Here is a 14,643-nt window from a genome sequence, read left to right on the forward strand (position 1 = left end):
AAAAAAAATATTTTGAAATATTTATGGCATAAAAAGAATTATACACACACATCTGTGTGCTCACCACCCAGCTTAAGAAATAAAACATTGCCAGCCCCTGTGTATCCCTTCCAAGTGGCCCCCGGGCCTGATAAAAATAAATCACTTATGAGACGACGAAAAGATCATTATAGGAAATTGAGGGAAGGAGAAAAGGAAGAGCAACGGTGTTAGACTTCCTTCCTCTTATTAGTATGAGTTCTGGGCCTGTTACGTAACCTCCAGGAGCTTCAGTTTCCTAAACCATAAAAATGGGGGTGATATTTACAGGGATAATACTGCCGGGATCAACTAATAAAAACGTAGTTGATAGCACTGGGCTTTCAAAAAGATGAGGTGTTCTGTGTGGATTTTGCCATTTTCTTAAGTGACCTCGAGGGCCCTCCTCCTACTTCCACAAATGCTAGTATTTATCCTTTACTCTTTTATTTATAGTGGACCATTTTAGGGCTTACCCATGCCCTGGGTGCACAGGAAACTTACACTTCTCTGTCTCTTTGCAGTCAGGCGGTGTCATGTGACTAGTTCTAGCCCAAGTTCTAGGCTGTGCGGAGAAGGGATGTATTTTAAGGACAAAATATTCGATTTTCATTGCAAGACCCTCCTGCTCTCGTGGCAACCAAGGAGACCATGGGGCAGCTATAAAAGGGTGGATCACTGAGCTGCTGTGTGGAGGGCAGTTGCCTTGGAAAGTCAACCCACTTGCATTGGACTTACGTGAGCAGGAAACACATTGCTGTTGGGTTAAGCCATTGAGATGTTGGGGTTGTGTTTTCTGCAGTATAACCCAGCTTATCCTATGCACAGTTTGTAACTGTATTGGACTAGGCAGCAGAAACACAAAGTTTTATTCCTGGCTCTGCCTGTTACTAAAATTGGGACCTGGTCAGGTGTCTTCATCTATCAAGTTGGAATAAAATGTACCCTGTCTCCTTTTCAAAGCTGTTATGAGTTCCAATGAGATCATTTATGTAAAAATGCGAACGAGGAAGTCCTATATAGATGGAAGGAACTGAATATTCTGTTTAGAAGAGTTGCCTGGTATGTACAGCAACCACCAGGCCCAAGTTTTCTGCAATGCTGCTAATTTAAAATATTTTGCTCCGTTGTCCTTGTATAAGTAAATCAAAGTGTACAAAAATATTGTCACCACATCATTCCTGGATTGTTTGTTTCTTAACATTCTGTTTGAAAAATGAAATAGGACACACCTGGCAGACTGTTGCAGGTGGGGGTGGGTGAGAGATATTGTCCCCACCACATTTAGCAATAAGATAGCTCTCTAAGATTAAATTATAAAATTAAAACAGTTCAAAACATTTATTGAACAACCCTTATGTGTTGTGAATATGACAGAATGTGACTTCCTAGGTTAGGTTACCTCCAAGGTTCCAAAGGAACCAATTCATAAATTCACAACTGCTAAGGAAGAATTTCTTGGGGAATGAGGAGAGATCCAGTAAGAAATATTCTAAATGACAGTGTCTTATTTCATTCAGAAAACAAACTCAAGACAAACCCCAGTGTTCTATCATCTTCCTTTCTTCCTCTCTCTCTCTCTCACCCTCCCTTCTTTCCTCCCTCTTTCCTACCCTCCTTCCTTCCATCTCAACATCCATCCATATGTCTATTCACCTATGTATGGTCTTTATATCTATTTTAGAATTAAAATTCACAAATTAGATGATTTTCATGAAGCAGATTATTAGATGTATTTTGATTGAAAACTGATGGAAAATGAATCTAATGAGGACTGGCTTTGTTAATGAGATTACATAGTAGATTTTCCCCATAAATTGAATGAGAATTGAATGAGCTATTTGAGCAGCTCCAAAGTTTTGTCAAAAAAACATGTAAGGCATGTATAATATACACATGTACAATATAGCAAAATTACATTCTTTTCAATTATTTGAACTTATCATAAAAAAATTTTAGATGTCAACCTAAAGGTAAACAGTAACATTTCATCTTACAAAAGCACTGTCAAGTGAGAATCTTTCTCACAGCAGAAACAGGAAGAGCAAGAAAGTAAATAAGTTAACCTTTGATAAAATTATAGACCAAGAAAGACTGAATTAATCAGAACGGGAATTAGAGACGACCTAGAAAAAGGTCAAAGGTATCCAGTACGGCATTTCCCAGGCTTGGAGAAGGAGGTGCCCTGGATCAAAATCTCCCCTTCGCTGTCCATTTTCACAAGGCAGGAGTTTTGCAAGTGGCCTAGTGTCATTAATGTGTGAGTTGTAAAAGCAACTACCCATTGAATGATTTCATGATTGCTAACAGTGGCTAAGTGAAGCCACAGGAATGCATGTGGGGTGTTACGCAGTAGAGGATTCTGGCCTCAGAATAGATCTCAAATACAGTAAGTTGCAGGGTAGCCCCCACCATTTCTCCCCTCCATCCTCCCGTCCTCCTCCACCAAAACAAGGGAAAGCTCTCAGAGGGCAGAGGAGCGCAGTGGAGGGGGACAGAGAGGGAAGGTGAGTGAGTTGTGTAGACATGTGGGTGTGTATGTAAGGCTCCTGGGGAGGTAGCAGACAGTAATGACAGGTTTGGGGAGTGTGTCCTTGGCTCAGGCCACTTTCTGGGCTGAGAGCGGACTCTGAGCCACTACAGGCAGAAGATTTGTTTGGGAATCCGCCTTGCAATCTGTGGAAGTTCCCAATATTGTCTATGGCAACAAGATTTCTTTGGTGAAGCCTGTCTACTACTAGCAAGGAGTAAAAATACTTGCCCTTCCCTCAAGAACCTGGACTTTTTTGGCCACACTCATTTTTCCCATACTCGGTGGAGGATATCAATTTTTAAACGGACAGAGCGAAGCGTCAGATTAATTCACCAAGGTAGATAATATCTTATGACTTTTCTTGGTACATTCTCTTCTGGACAGTTTAAAAACAACTATCATTAAGATAAATCACTGCAAACTTAAAATAAAGCAAGAGGAAGGCTACATGTCCTTTCAGTGTCATTGTTTAATGTGTTCACCTAATATTTAATTATCTATGTCTGAGAATTCACCTATGTTTGACTTTGCTATTTACTATTTGATTAGAGACCAGACACTGACGTTACACATTATCTTAGAGAATTCTGTCCAGTAAAAAATCTAACCCCAGAGGTTAACGCACTATAGGATATGAACCAGTTTCGTATCTATTAAGCGGTAAATTAATTTCAGCATCCCTTTGACAGACTATATAAAATCTCTGTTCTTTCAAGTCTCCTTTGAACCAGCCTTATCATCTTGCTGACTCATGGATTAATGGATTGAATCAAATCTTAGACATGTATTCATTCTATATTTGTTCTAGCAGTCTTGTGTTTAATTTTTTGAAAATTATTTTAACATTACAACATTCTTGTTTGACTCTGCTGCTTTCCAGCGTATGCGTATCAAATAAATTGCTCTGTCAGATTTTTGCGTGTTTGATGTCTGACCTTTTGAATGGCGAACAATGGTTGAATTGAATCTTTCAAGACATTCGGATCTTTATTAAAATTCTGAATTATGGCACTCTAACACAAAACCAAAAATGTATACTTAAGCTTTCGCCTTACCCATAGTCTGGAACAAAGAGAGGCTGATTGTTTAGGAAGGTTCTGAGTTCAAAAGCCTCATCTGTGTGTCTTCCTGCTGTCTGGCAGGGGTGGAGAGTCTCACAGCAACAGTGGAAAGCAGAGCATCTGAGGCAGGACGAGAAGAAGAGTCCCTAACTGTGGCTTGAGCTTGTTTGGTGGCAAGAATAGGAGATAGAGTTTTCAGTGTTCCTGATTAGAATTTATAATCGAATTTCTCCAAAAGGCAATTCAATAAATAATATTAGTTTCCTTGAATTGCCCACAACGTAGTTGAATATAATGTATCTTTTATGCAACAGTATTATTTTCGGTAATTGTATCTTTTCATTGCAATATGAGTTAAGTAGTCATCTGTGGGGCAGACTGGGAAACTCGTCCCAATTTATACACTGTTTTTACAGAAAATATGCATTTTGTTCAGAACAACTAAATAAAAATGCTTTGGAAAGAATAAAATATTCTTTTATAGATTGGGAACGGTTGACAATGAGATTTATTACAATGACAAAATTAAGTAAATTAAAAGCTGTTTTACTAAAAAAGGGAATGGAAAGGGTGTGCGTGTTTGTGTGTGTGAGTGTGTGTGTGTGTTTTGTTAATGTTATCACACCTTTTAGGTTTTTTTTTAAATCATGGAGAGTAGGATACATTCCACTTTCCTCTGAAGCCTTTGCCCACGTTTGCATTTTTCATAGGGTGCTGTTAATACCTCGTGATTTTTAAAAACAATAATTTCCAATTTCAGCATTTTATCTACCCAAAAGATCATACTTTCATCCCAATTTCTGCCAAAACAGAACATATTTCTTTCTGGGTTTTCTCTGTAGAACAAGGCTTTAATGAATAACATGAGACTGGCCACTTTCTTATAACAAAGTGATTTTCCTGTTCTGAATGATAGTTTATATGCTACTGCTTTCCTGAAGGAGATTCTGTAGGGGATACAACAAATAATAATGTTAACTTAATAATGATCTTTGAAGATTTGACATATGCATGTTGGAAGATTTCCAAAATGATTTTTTGAGGATGGCGGTGGTGGCATTTTCTTCTTCAGGCATTTATTAAGGGTCATTTACATTTTTTCTTTTTGTTTTCTATGCTAATGAACTAGGAATATAAACGGTCAATGCCAGAAGTTGATGAGCAAGAGATAATTTTAGCCATGACCCGAGAGGCATGTTTTCTGATAGGAATTACTTCCAAATGAAATCGGGAAAGAACCAACTATCATATTCCAGAGAGGAAATAAAGTATTAGAACTTTGGAACACAATTGGAAACTGGAATGATTCATCAGCTTTAGTTGCATTTGCTCTTGAAATAGTTTATATTTATTTTACTTCTTCTATCAAGTAACATATCAATTTACATATCCTATGTAATTAAAATGCCTCAAATAATATTAAAGAATGTACAGTCTCTTATTTATACGGCTATGCTATGACCAATTAATTATTCCTCTAAAGTTATTTTTATAATATTTGTTTTTATAATGTGTCAGTAAACTTTTGTGCACAAATTTTTGTCCACGTTTTAAATTATGTCTTTAAGATGGATTCCTTCAGTGGAAATCCGTAGGTCAAAGGGTATGGATATTTATGACTTCTGTTACAAATGACTTTTCCGAAAGGCTGTCAATTTGTGTCCCACCCAGTTCTTGGTGTGTATCTTACTCATTTTCCCTAGAATTCAAGGTTTGAGTATTATTTAAAAACAAAAACAACAGCAGCAACAACAACAAAAACCAAATGAACACACACACACCCCCATAATTTTAAGAAGAAATTAAAATTCACACAAAACAAAAAATAGTTATGGGCGAAAAATAACAGGTAAAAGTTTCCCCTTACATTTTTCAATCTCAGTTCCACTTTCTTGAACTAATCACTGTGATGGAAAAAACAAACAAACAACTTAACATTTAAAACCAAGGCCTTGCTATTTCTGTAACTACATTTGGGAAGGAGGGCGGTGCTTACGTGCTAGGGCCTGGGGAACACTATAATACAATCCCTGCGTTCGTTCATCATGTCACAACACATTCGTACAATCTAAAGCTACCTCTAAGAATTGCCTTGCGTTTTGCTGACATTCCAGTGGGGGACATGGGATTCCAGGACATCAGACAGGAGGGGAAGGTGGACTTTGGAGCCATAGGCTGGCAAACTTGAAAAAAGCTGTTTAAAGGTTCTGATAACATGTGTTTAGAAAAGGTTACAGTATCTAGCCAGTAAAACCTTTAAGATGTATAAGAACTTTACAGCCTTTAACCAAAAGAATGGAAAAGGAGCCCCTGTGTGTGTATAGACAAGTAAGACAATAAACATTCTTGTTATAGGACAAAGTTCCTAATTATTGATTATGGAGGCTGTTTTCCTCATCACCACTCTTTAGAGTGTCTTGCCTCTAAATGCACATTTATTCCATTTGCTTATCTTTCAGAAATGGTCCATGTTCTCTCTTGTTTTCTTTCTCTGTCTTCCTCCCTCCTTCTCTGCAACCCCCTCTGAATTATTGGAGAGTTTTTTTTTTTTTTAATTTCTGAATTATAATACTTGAGAGTTAGGTAGACATCGCTATATGCTATATGTTTTCCCTAAATAATTCAGAATGGTAAGCACAAAGGCAGATACTACAACCCTATTATCACACTAAAAAATTTAACTTGCACAATAAATATTATCTAGTACCCATTTGTATTTAAATTCATCCAAATGTATCCTAAATATTCCTTTAGAGCTGTTTCTTTTGTTTGGTTTTCTATCCAGGTTTCAGTCGAAGTTTGAAATTGTATTTGCTGGTCTTATTCTTTTTTTTTTTTAAATTAAACTCTTATTTTGAGGTAATTGTATATTCACACGAAATTGTAAGATACAATCAGAGAAATCCCATTTACTCTTTATCCAGTTTCCGTCAACAGTAACATCTTGCAAAACTGTAGCACAGTATCACAATGTTTTGATACTGATTGGATATTCCCATCATCACAAGCATCCTTCATGTTGCCCTTATATAGCCACACCCACTTCCCTCCTGCCTCTACCCTCCTTAAACCCTGGAAACTACTAATATGTTTTCTATTTCTATAATTTTAGCATTTCAAGAATGTTACATGAATGGAATGATACAGCGTGTAAACTTTGGGATTGGAACTGGCTATAAACATCCCTGCACAGCTTTTTGTGTGAAAAATAAATTTTCATTTCTCTGGGTCACATGTCCAGGAGTATAGTCTCTGGGTCCTATGGAGTTTGCATTTAAGCGTTTTAAGAAATTGCCAAATAGTTTTCCAGAGGAGCCTGTACCATTATACATTCTCACGAGGAATGTATGGGTGATTCAGATTTATATTAGCCGTTCTGACAGAAGTGTAGTGCTCTCTCACTGTGGTTTTAGGTCGCATTTCCCTAATGGCTAATGCTGTCAACATCTTTTCATGTGCTTATTTGCTACCTGTATATTCTCTTTGGCAAAATGTCTCTTCATGTCTTTAGCCTACTTTCTAATTCGATTGTTAGTCTTTTTTATGGTGAGCTATTTGGAGTTAGTTTTTGTATAAGGTGTTAGACTAGGTCAGCTTCCTCTGGCCCTCCTTCCCTCTCTCCCATCCTCCTCCTCCTCCTCCTCTTCTTCCTCCTTCTCCTCCTTTTATTTTGCCTTTGACTATCCAATGAATGACTCTAGCATCACTTGTTTAGAAGGCTATCTTTCCTCCACTGAAGTATTTTTGCACCTTTGTAAAATAGCAATTGGGTTGAAACCTGTGGATACAGAGGGATGACTATATCACATTTTGTTTACCCATTTGATCATTGATGGACACGTGGGTTGCTTCCACGCGTTGACGATTGCATGATCTCACAGTTTCTGTGGGTCAGGAATCCAAGCAAGGCTTAACTGGTCCTCTGTGAAGAGTTTTACTGTGCTGCAACTTCATCAGAAACTTGACTGGGGAAAAATCTGCTTCAGACTCCTTCAGGTTGTTGGCAGAATTCATGTCCTTGAGGTTAGATGACTGAGAGCTTCGTTTTCTTGCTGGCTGTCGGCTGAGAGCCTGCTCTCAGGTGGCACTCTCCATAAGCCCTTTCACAACATGGAAGCTTACTTCTTCAAACCAGCGAGGCAGTCTCTCTCTCCTGGCTCCTAACACAGGGTCTTATATGATGTAGCATGGTCAACAGCACGATGATCACCTTTGCCGTATTCCCTGGCTTAGATCAAGTCACAGGTTCTATTTGAATTCAAGGGGAAGAGGTTTATACATACATGTTTTTAGGCACTCTTCTGTATGTGTAATATATTTCATAGTATATTTAAAAAATAAATTAAAAAGAAAAATAGCATCGATAAATAAAAGGATGGAGATGACTTATCTATCTGCCATCTATCTATCTATCTATCTATCTATCTATCTATCTATCTATCTATCTATCTATCTATCTATCTATCTTCTATCTATAGCAAATTAAAAACAAAAAGAAAAATGAACCAATGCAGGGTAGCAATAGTTATCTTAACCATAGTTAAAATAAAGAAAAGCATCAAATGGCATAATGAACGTTATTTTATATTGATCATACTTCTTAAATTTTGTTTTTCAAAGGTAATTTTTTTCCACGAATGGATATTTTCAAGATTCTTTATTATTCTTTAAATTTTAAAAATGTAATAACTATGCCTTGGAAGAGATCTCTGTTCATTATCTTTATCCAAATGTGGTGACGAGCTCTCCTAAAGCAAAAGCTGCGTTTAGCATCGGAAAATTGACCTCAGTTATATGGTGAATAGTGATTTTATTCCATTTGACTTGACTGGACTTAATGGTGTTTGGGGGGACACGTATCATTCTTTGGGTTTCATTTCACCATCTCATTTAAACTATAATAGCTATCCCTGTCCTTTTTCTCTCATTATTTTCATTTCTTTGTTCATTTTCTATGTGATCTGAGAGTGTTTCCCCAATTTGTCTTCTGTATCACCAAGCCGCACATTTGTCGTTTATAGCACCCAATGTATTTATTTTATGTCTCCTCCCTAGATGTGAGTTTCATTGCACTTGCTTCTTATCTTGGCTGATCTTCTTATCAAGGCCCCTTCTTGTTCAACAGATGCAATTCCTTATAGGAACAAAAGTAAATAAATATTTTACCATTTTTCTTCTGTTTCAGAAAAGGCTTTTTCCACTGAAATATTTGGTTATTAAAAAAGTGTTTTCTTTGTGCTGTAGAATTTCTTCATAGATATCATACTGAGTTTGTTCTATTATTTATGCTAGAAGGAGGAGAATTCTAGGTAGAGCTGGTGTTAGGGAATACTTATGTCTATTTCAACCAGAATCCTTCCACCTTTCCTTCCAGGGGCTACCTGCAGTTTCTGCTAGCATTTAAGACTGGACCTGTCACGTATGGGGGTGGAGGAGGAAGGACAATGCTAGCTTTCCCCCACCCCAGCTGTAAAACTCTGCAATGTACATGCAGAGACTCACATTGAAATTGTTATTACTTAATTCAATGTGTTCTTATTTGACAGAATAAGAACGCAAATAGGGATAAGTTCTTGGCTTAATTGTATGTATTTACAGGCTCCTTCTAGTTGTACACTATCGTTTTTCCATACGGTAAAAGAAATACGTGGTCATTGAACAGACTAAACCTCACATGCATCTAAAGCGGCAGTTTGCAAAGAGGCAAAAGGAGTCTTAGGGAGAGGCTTTTGAGGGGTTCTCTAACCTTTCCCTTGGTCTGATTTCCTGGTTAGTGCTGCTAACCAGCACTTTGTAGCTGGCTTCTTGCCTTTGTAGCTGGCTTCGCAGATACTTGCGACAGACAGCTACTTATCTGAGGCAGACTCTCTCTTTGGCTCTGTGCCCCAGGTCTTTTGGCTTTGGGTGACCCTGTGGATCGTGGCAGCTTCCCTGTCCATCTCCAAATTGGAAGGTACCTCTGGGGCTGCACGGTGAGTCAAGAAGGGGGCCTCAGTTCAATCCTTTTACTTTTCTCCCACGCCTTCCTTTCTTTCTCTCTCCTCTCCTTTGCTTTCCTATTTTCCTCCCAGGTTATTTTCTCTGCAAAAATTGGAGAGTAGATTGGGACCCTGCTATGGTCTGAATTCCCACAATATTCTGTATCCCCTAAAATTCACATGTTGAAGCCCTAACCCCAATGTGACTATGTTTGGAGACAGGACCTGTAAAAAGGTGATTAAGGTTAAACAGGGTCATATGAACAGGCCCTAATCCAATAGGTCTAATGTCCTAATAAGAAGAGGAAGAGACAGCAAGGAGGTGTGAGCACAGAAGAAAGATCACGTGAGGACACAGCAAGAAGGTGGCCGTCTGCAAACCAAGGAGAAACCAAACCTACCCACACCTTGATCTTGGACTTCCAGCCTCCAGAACAGTCAGAAAGAAATTTCTATTGATTTCGATTCCAAGTTTGTGGTATTTTGTTATGACAGCCATAACAGACTAATACAGACCTTATCTACCCTTCATTCTGCTAATCTGTAGAGACTCTTTCTCTCTACAGATTAGGCATATGCCTTATTTTTTGTCACTAATGTCACATACTGCTGGAATTGTCTCTCATTCTATATGTTTTAATGGGGCTTTGGGAAAGAAGGGCCCACTGGCCTTGCCTTAATCTTCCCTGAAACTTTACATTTCTGATGGCCTCTAGCATGCAATTGAGCAGTTATGTCCTACCATGTTCCATTCATTAATAGCAACAGCTTTAATATCATCTGCCCAATTAACCTGTAGCTTGCAAGCAGCAGGTATTATGTTCTGTAATTCCTGTCTAACACAATGCTTATGCTTAAAAATGCCTGAGGGTTGGTTGACTGATTGAAAACCTCAAATTGGATCCAGGGCCCAGGGATCTTCTCCATCCTTCCAGTTTCCTAGATGTCGATGGTGAATTCAGAATCCGTGAGGGGTGAAGGCAGGGGGGCTGGGTCATCTCCCAACAAATGGGAGCATTTTGGAGCCCCCAACCCTGTTTCTGCATGAAATGATATGCTGGTCTGTGGTTTTCCTCTGGGACCCAGAGGCAGATGTAGACAAACAGCAGGTGAGGAGGAAGAAGGAAGAGCTGCCCCCAGCAGGCCCAGAGCTGTAAACAAAGGGGGAGCTATATTAAGAAAGAGCAGCTGGAGGACGGTCTCCATCCTGCCATCCACTGGGCTGCTCCTGAATTGATTTTCCCCAGTCCGCTGGTCAGCGATAGGGGTGGAGGGATTTGTAATACACACAAATGGCAGCATTTTAGAGTTGGAAAGTTTCCTAGACATCACGTCCTTTGATGTTTTTACAAAGTCTCATTGTGTTACGTGAAGTATTTTACATAATACACACGATGATGTTAGGTGGAGGCATATTAGCGTTGGATGCATGTTAATTGAATCGCTTTTCCAATTTTCTTTTCAGTCCGTTTGGTATTGGGAAGGAGAAAGTATCTGGGGTTGGTAGACCTTGGCACACACTAATCTTCCTTCCTGACAGAGAGAGCATTCTCTCAGAGAGACATTGTATCTCTGCTACTACCATTTGATAACATGTAAAAATCCTTTTTGAAGTAAATGAATTTGAGTCAGTACGGTGATTTCCTTTAAAGGCAGATGTTAAATAAATAATAGCACAGGTGGTATTTGGATACAGCAAAATTGTGAAGGTGATACAGAGTGAAAGGGAGATACTGGCATCCCATCCCTTTCCCTTTGATTCCACAAATGAAGAAACTGAGGCTTCTTTTGTAATGTGTGTCACTGAGAGGCTGAGTTGGACTAGTTGGGATAATTGACTAATGGCATCTGTCATGACCAGGATGTCTGAGAGGAAGGAGAGGCTGCCCCAGAAGGAATCAGAGCTCGACATCTGTGTGGACCTTTACAATGGCAATGCCTGGCACACAGAGAAGGTCTCCTACAAGCCACCCTTTCACTGGTCACCAGAAGGCAAAGAGAAGAACAGTGCCAGGACACATTAGTGTTTGGGTATGTGGTCTCTGAGGCATTATAAGGCATGGGAAAAATTAAGAAGACAATATAGATAGTCCTTGTATATCTCTGTGGGGGCAGAGTCCCAGAGAGCAGTTTCCAGGCTCTCAGCCTCACGTGAAAAGATGCTGTCTCGGTTATTAGATGGCCATCAGCTGTAATTAGAGGACCATCAGCTGCGGCTGGGTGGCCATCAGCTGTAACTAGTTAGCCATTAGCCACTAATATAACTGCCGTGGCTACGCTAGTGGGGTGGTTGTTGGTTGGTTGGCAGAGAAGCGGACGGCAGGCTGCGGATCGTGTGGCTCCTTCTTCCTGTGTCACCAGCCCAGCCACCAGTAAGAATATAGTGGTACAACTCCCCTCTCTATGGCTCAGTGGGTGTTCCTTTTTGGCCTCACTGTATCCTGCGTTCTTGTGCGGGGAGCGGGACCAGAGACCCCGCATGACACCCTGCGTGACAATCTCTCACCTATTTTCCTTTACTACATTAATAGGATGCATTTGTCACAATTAGTGAACCAGTGAACTTCCTTTCCCAATTCTTTTGAGATAGATACAATAGGCTAATTAAATAATGACTCCTCCCCGCCCTCCCCCCTCCCCCCCAGTTCAGGTTCTAATCTCTGGAACCTGTAAATTTTATCTTCATGGCAAAGCTTTTGCAGATGTGGTTAAATTGAGGCGTTTGAGAGGGGTAGATTATCCTGGGTTATCCAGATGGGCCCCAAATGCAATCACAAGTGTCCTTGCAAGAAGGAGGCAGAGGGATGCTTGACCCGGCTAGCAGAGGGGAAGGCACTGAGGCCGGGATTGGAGGGTGCAGCCACTCAGCGAATGCAAGGAATGCAGCTCGAAGAGGGCTGGAAGAAGCAAGGAACCAAGTCTGCCCTAGAACCTTCTAAAATTCAGAAGATGGGAGAAGAATCTAAAAGTTTCTTTCCAGTACAGTTCCCCTTTCTGAGGGCAGCCAGTGTTACTCGATTCTTGTGCATCTCTCCAGAAATAATAGATGCATATACAAGCAAAATAGGTATTTATATATATTTTTTCCTCTCTTTTTACCCATGTGGTAACCTGTACATTGTCTGCACCCTGCTTTTCCCGTTTTTTCCCCAACCAATGACTCTTGAAGTTTATTCCATATAAATGAAGTTTCCTTTTTCTTTTTTCTTTTATGGTCCTTGTAGGAAGAAGAGACACTAAGAGTTCACACACATAGAGGAAAGGCCACGTGAGGTTGCAGTAGAAGGCAGTGTCTGTAAGCCAAGGACAAAGGCCTCACCAGAAACCAGCCCTGGATCTTGAACGCCCAGTCTCCAGAACTGTAAGAAAATGAAACTCCATTGTTCAAGCCACTGAATTTGTGGCAGCCCCTCTGGATGTGTCCAATTTTCTGGATGTGTCCAGATTTTGTCTTCTAAGTATGTCAGTCAGATTGGTCAGGACCTACCTCAATGACCTCATTTTAACGTAATCACTTCTTTAAAGGCTCTATCTCCAAATCTATCACATCGTGAGGTCACTGGGGGTTATAATTTCGACATACGAATTTTGGGTGACACAATTCAGCCTTTAACACCCACCTTCAGATCAACAAGCATAAACCATACATGACTTCAACGCTAAACTATATTGTCACTGATTATCACCAAAGAGACACGGCTTTGTTGAAGAAAGGGAGTCATGAATCCAGGTGGCCAAAAGGCCCCTGAACCTGGAGTCGATTCCTAGTGTCTTACACATAGTCTGTACATAATGGTCTATGGGCAATGAGAAACGAAGGACTTAGGAGGTCTGGGGACTAGGCATGTTGTCATGTTGCCGAGAACATTTTTTTCTGGTATAATACATGTACTACATGCTAATGTAAAGATAAACATGACTTTTCGTTATGGTTGGTGATTTTTTGGAGGGGAGGGAGGCAAGGGGCATTGCAGAGATTGGAAATGTTGAGGGAGGCCTGAGGAGAATGGGGAACGTTCCCAGACAGAAGTACAAAGCCCAGCAAATCTCAGCTAAAGCTCACCTTCGCGCGTCTCCCCTTATTTGTCATGAAGTTAACTTTTTAAAATTGACATGTAGGTAGAAAACAGTAGGCTCCAGGTTGGTCTTCATAGAAACTTATACAATGAAATAAATAAGCTATTACTACTAGTGGCTAGTCCCAAAGGTGGAAATAAAGATACAGACTTGTCTCATCTGTAATGTTAATGGTAGAGTGGAATTATATCTGCATTTGGAAATTTTACTGTTTGTTTGAGAGGGAGGACTGTCCCAGGAAAAAGTTTTAACAAGAGAAACACTTAAATCACGTAGTAAATTATAAATTCTGGGGGGGAGGGAAACATGTTATAGACAATTCAATGACAGATTTTTGCACAAAAATAATTAGAAGTTGACTATTTTTCCGTCTCTCCACAGAATCACTATTCATAACTTGAAAAGGAATATAGTTTTTAGTTAAAATTTATGAAAAATGTAGCTATTGTTCTCATTATATAGAAAATGATATAGCTAGAAACACCGTTAAATTAAATTATAGTTAAAGCCCTTTGTTTAACAGCATCACTTTATCACTCTCCAAAAATTATTGTGAAATTTGGGGAGCCCCCAAATTGTAGATCTATAGGTAGTTCCCCACTTGGGCTTTTTGAAAAGATATTTATTGCTGTCCTGCAATTAGTCATTTCAGGCCATTATGTTTACTCTTGGCTTAAGAAAACTCATTCCTCAAACTTGAATTCTAGCCCTGAGAAATTTAGATCAAATTCATCCTCCATCGATGTTTGAACTCATTAGACAGTATACAACTAAATAATGTGAAGGAAAGCAAAAATGCCTTTCTATACTTGGAGTCTGAAGATGGAAGAGACGTCTTCAAATGTGAAAGGATGTCTGAAGGAATCCTGAACCGTGGACATCACTTCTCAGTTCCCCAAACTCCTTCATGGAGCCATGGTCTGACTCACGTCTTCAGTTGTTTGAGGAATGAGGAAAAGGCATTTATCACATACTT

The sequence above is a fragment of the Rhinolophus sinicus genome, chromosome 14 (genome assembly GCF_057876585.1).
Source record: "Rhinolophus sinicus isolate RSI-liver-muscle chromosome 14, RSI-T2T, whole genome shotgun sequence".
Lineage (NCBI taxonomy): Eukaryota > Metazoa > Chordata > Mammalia > Chiroptera > Rhinolophidae > Rhinolophus > Rhinolophus sinicus.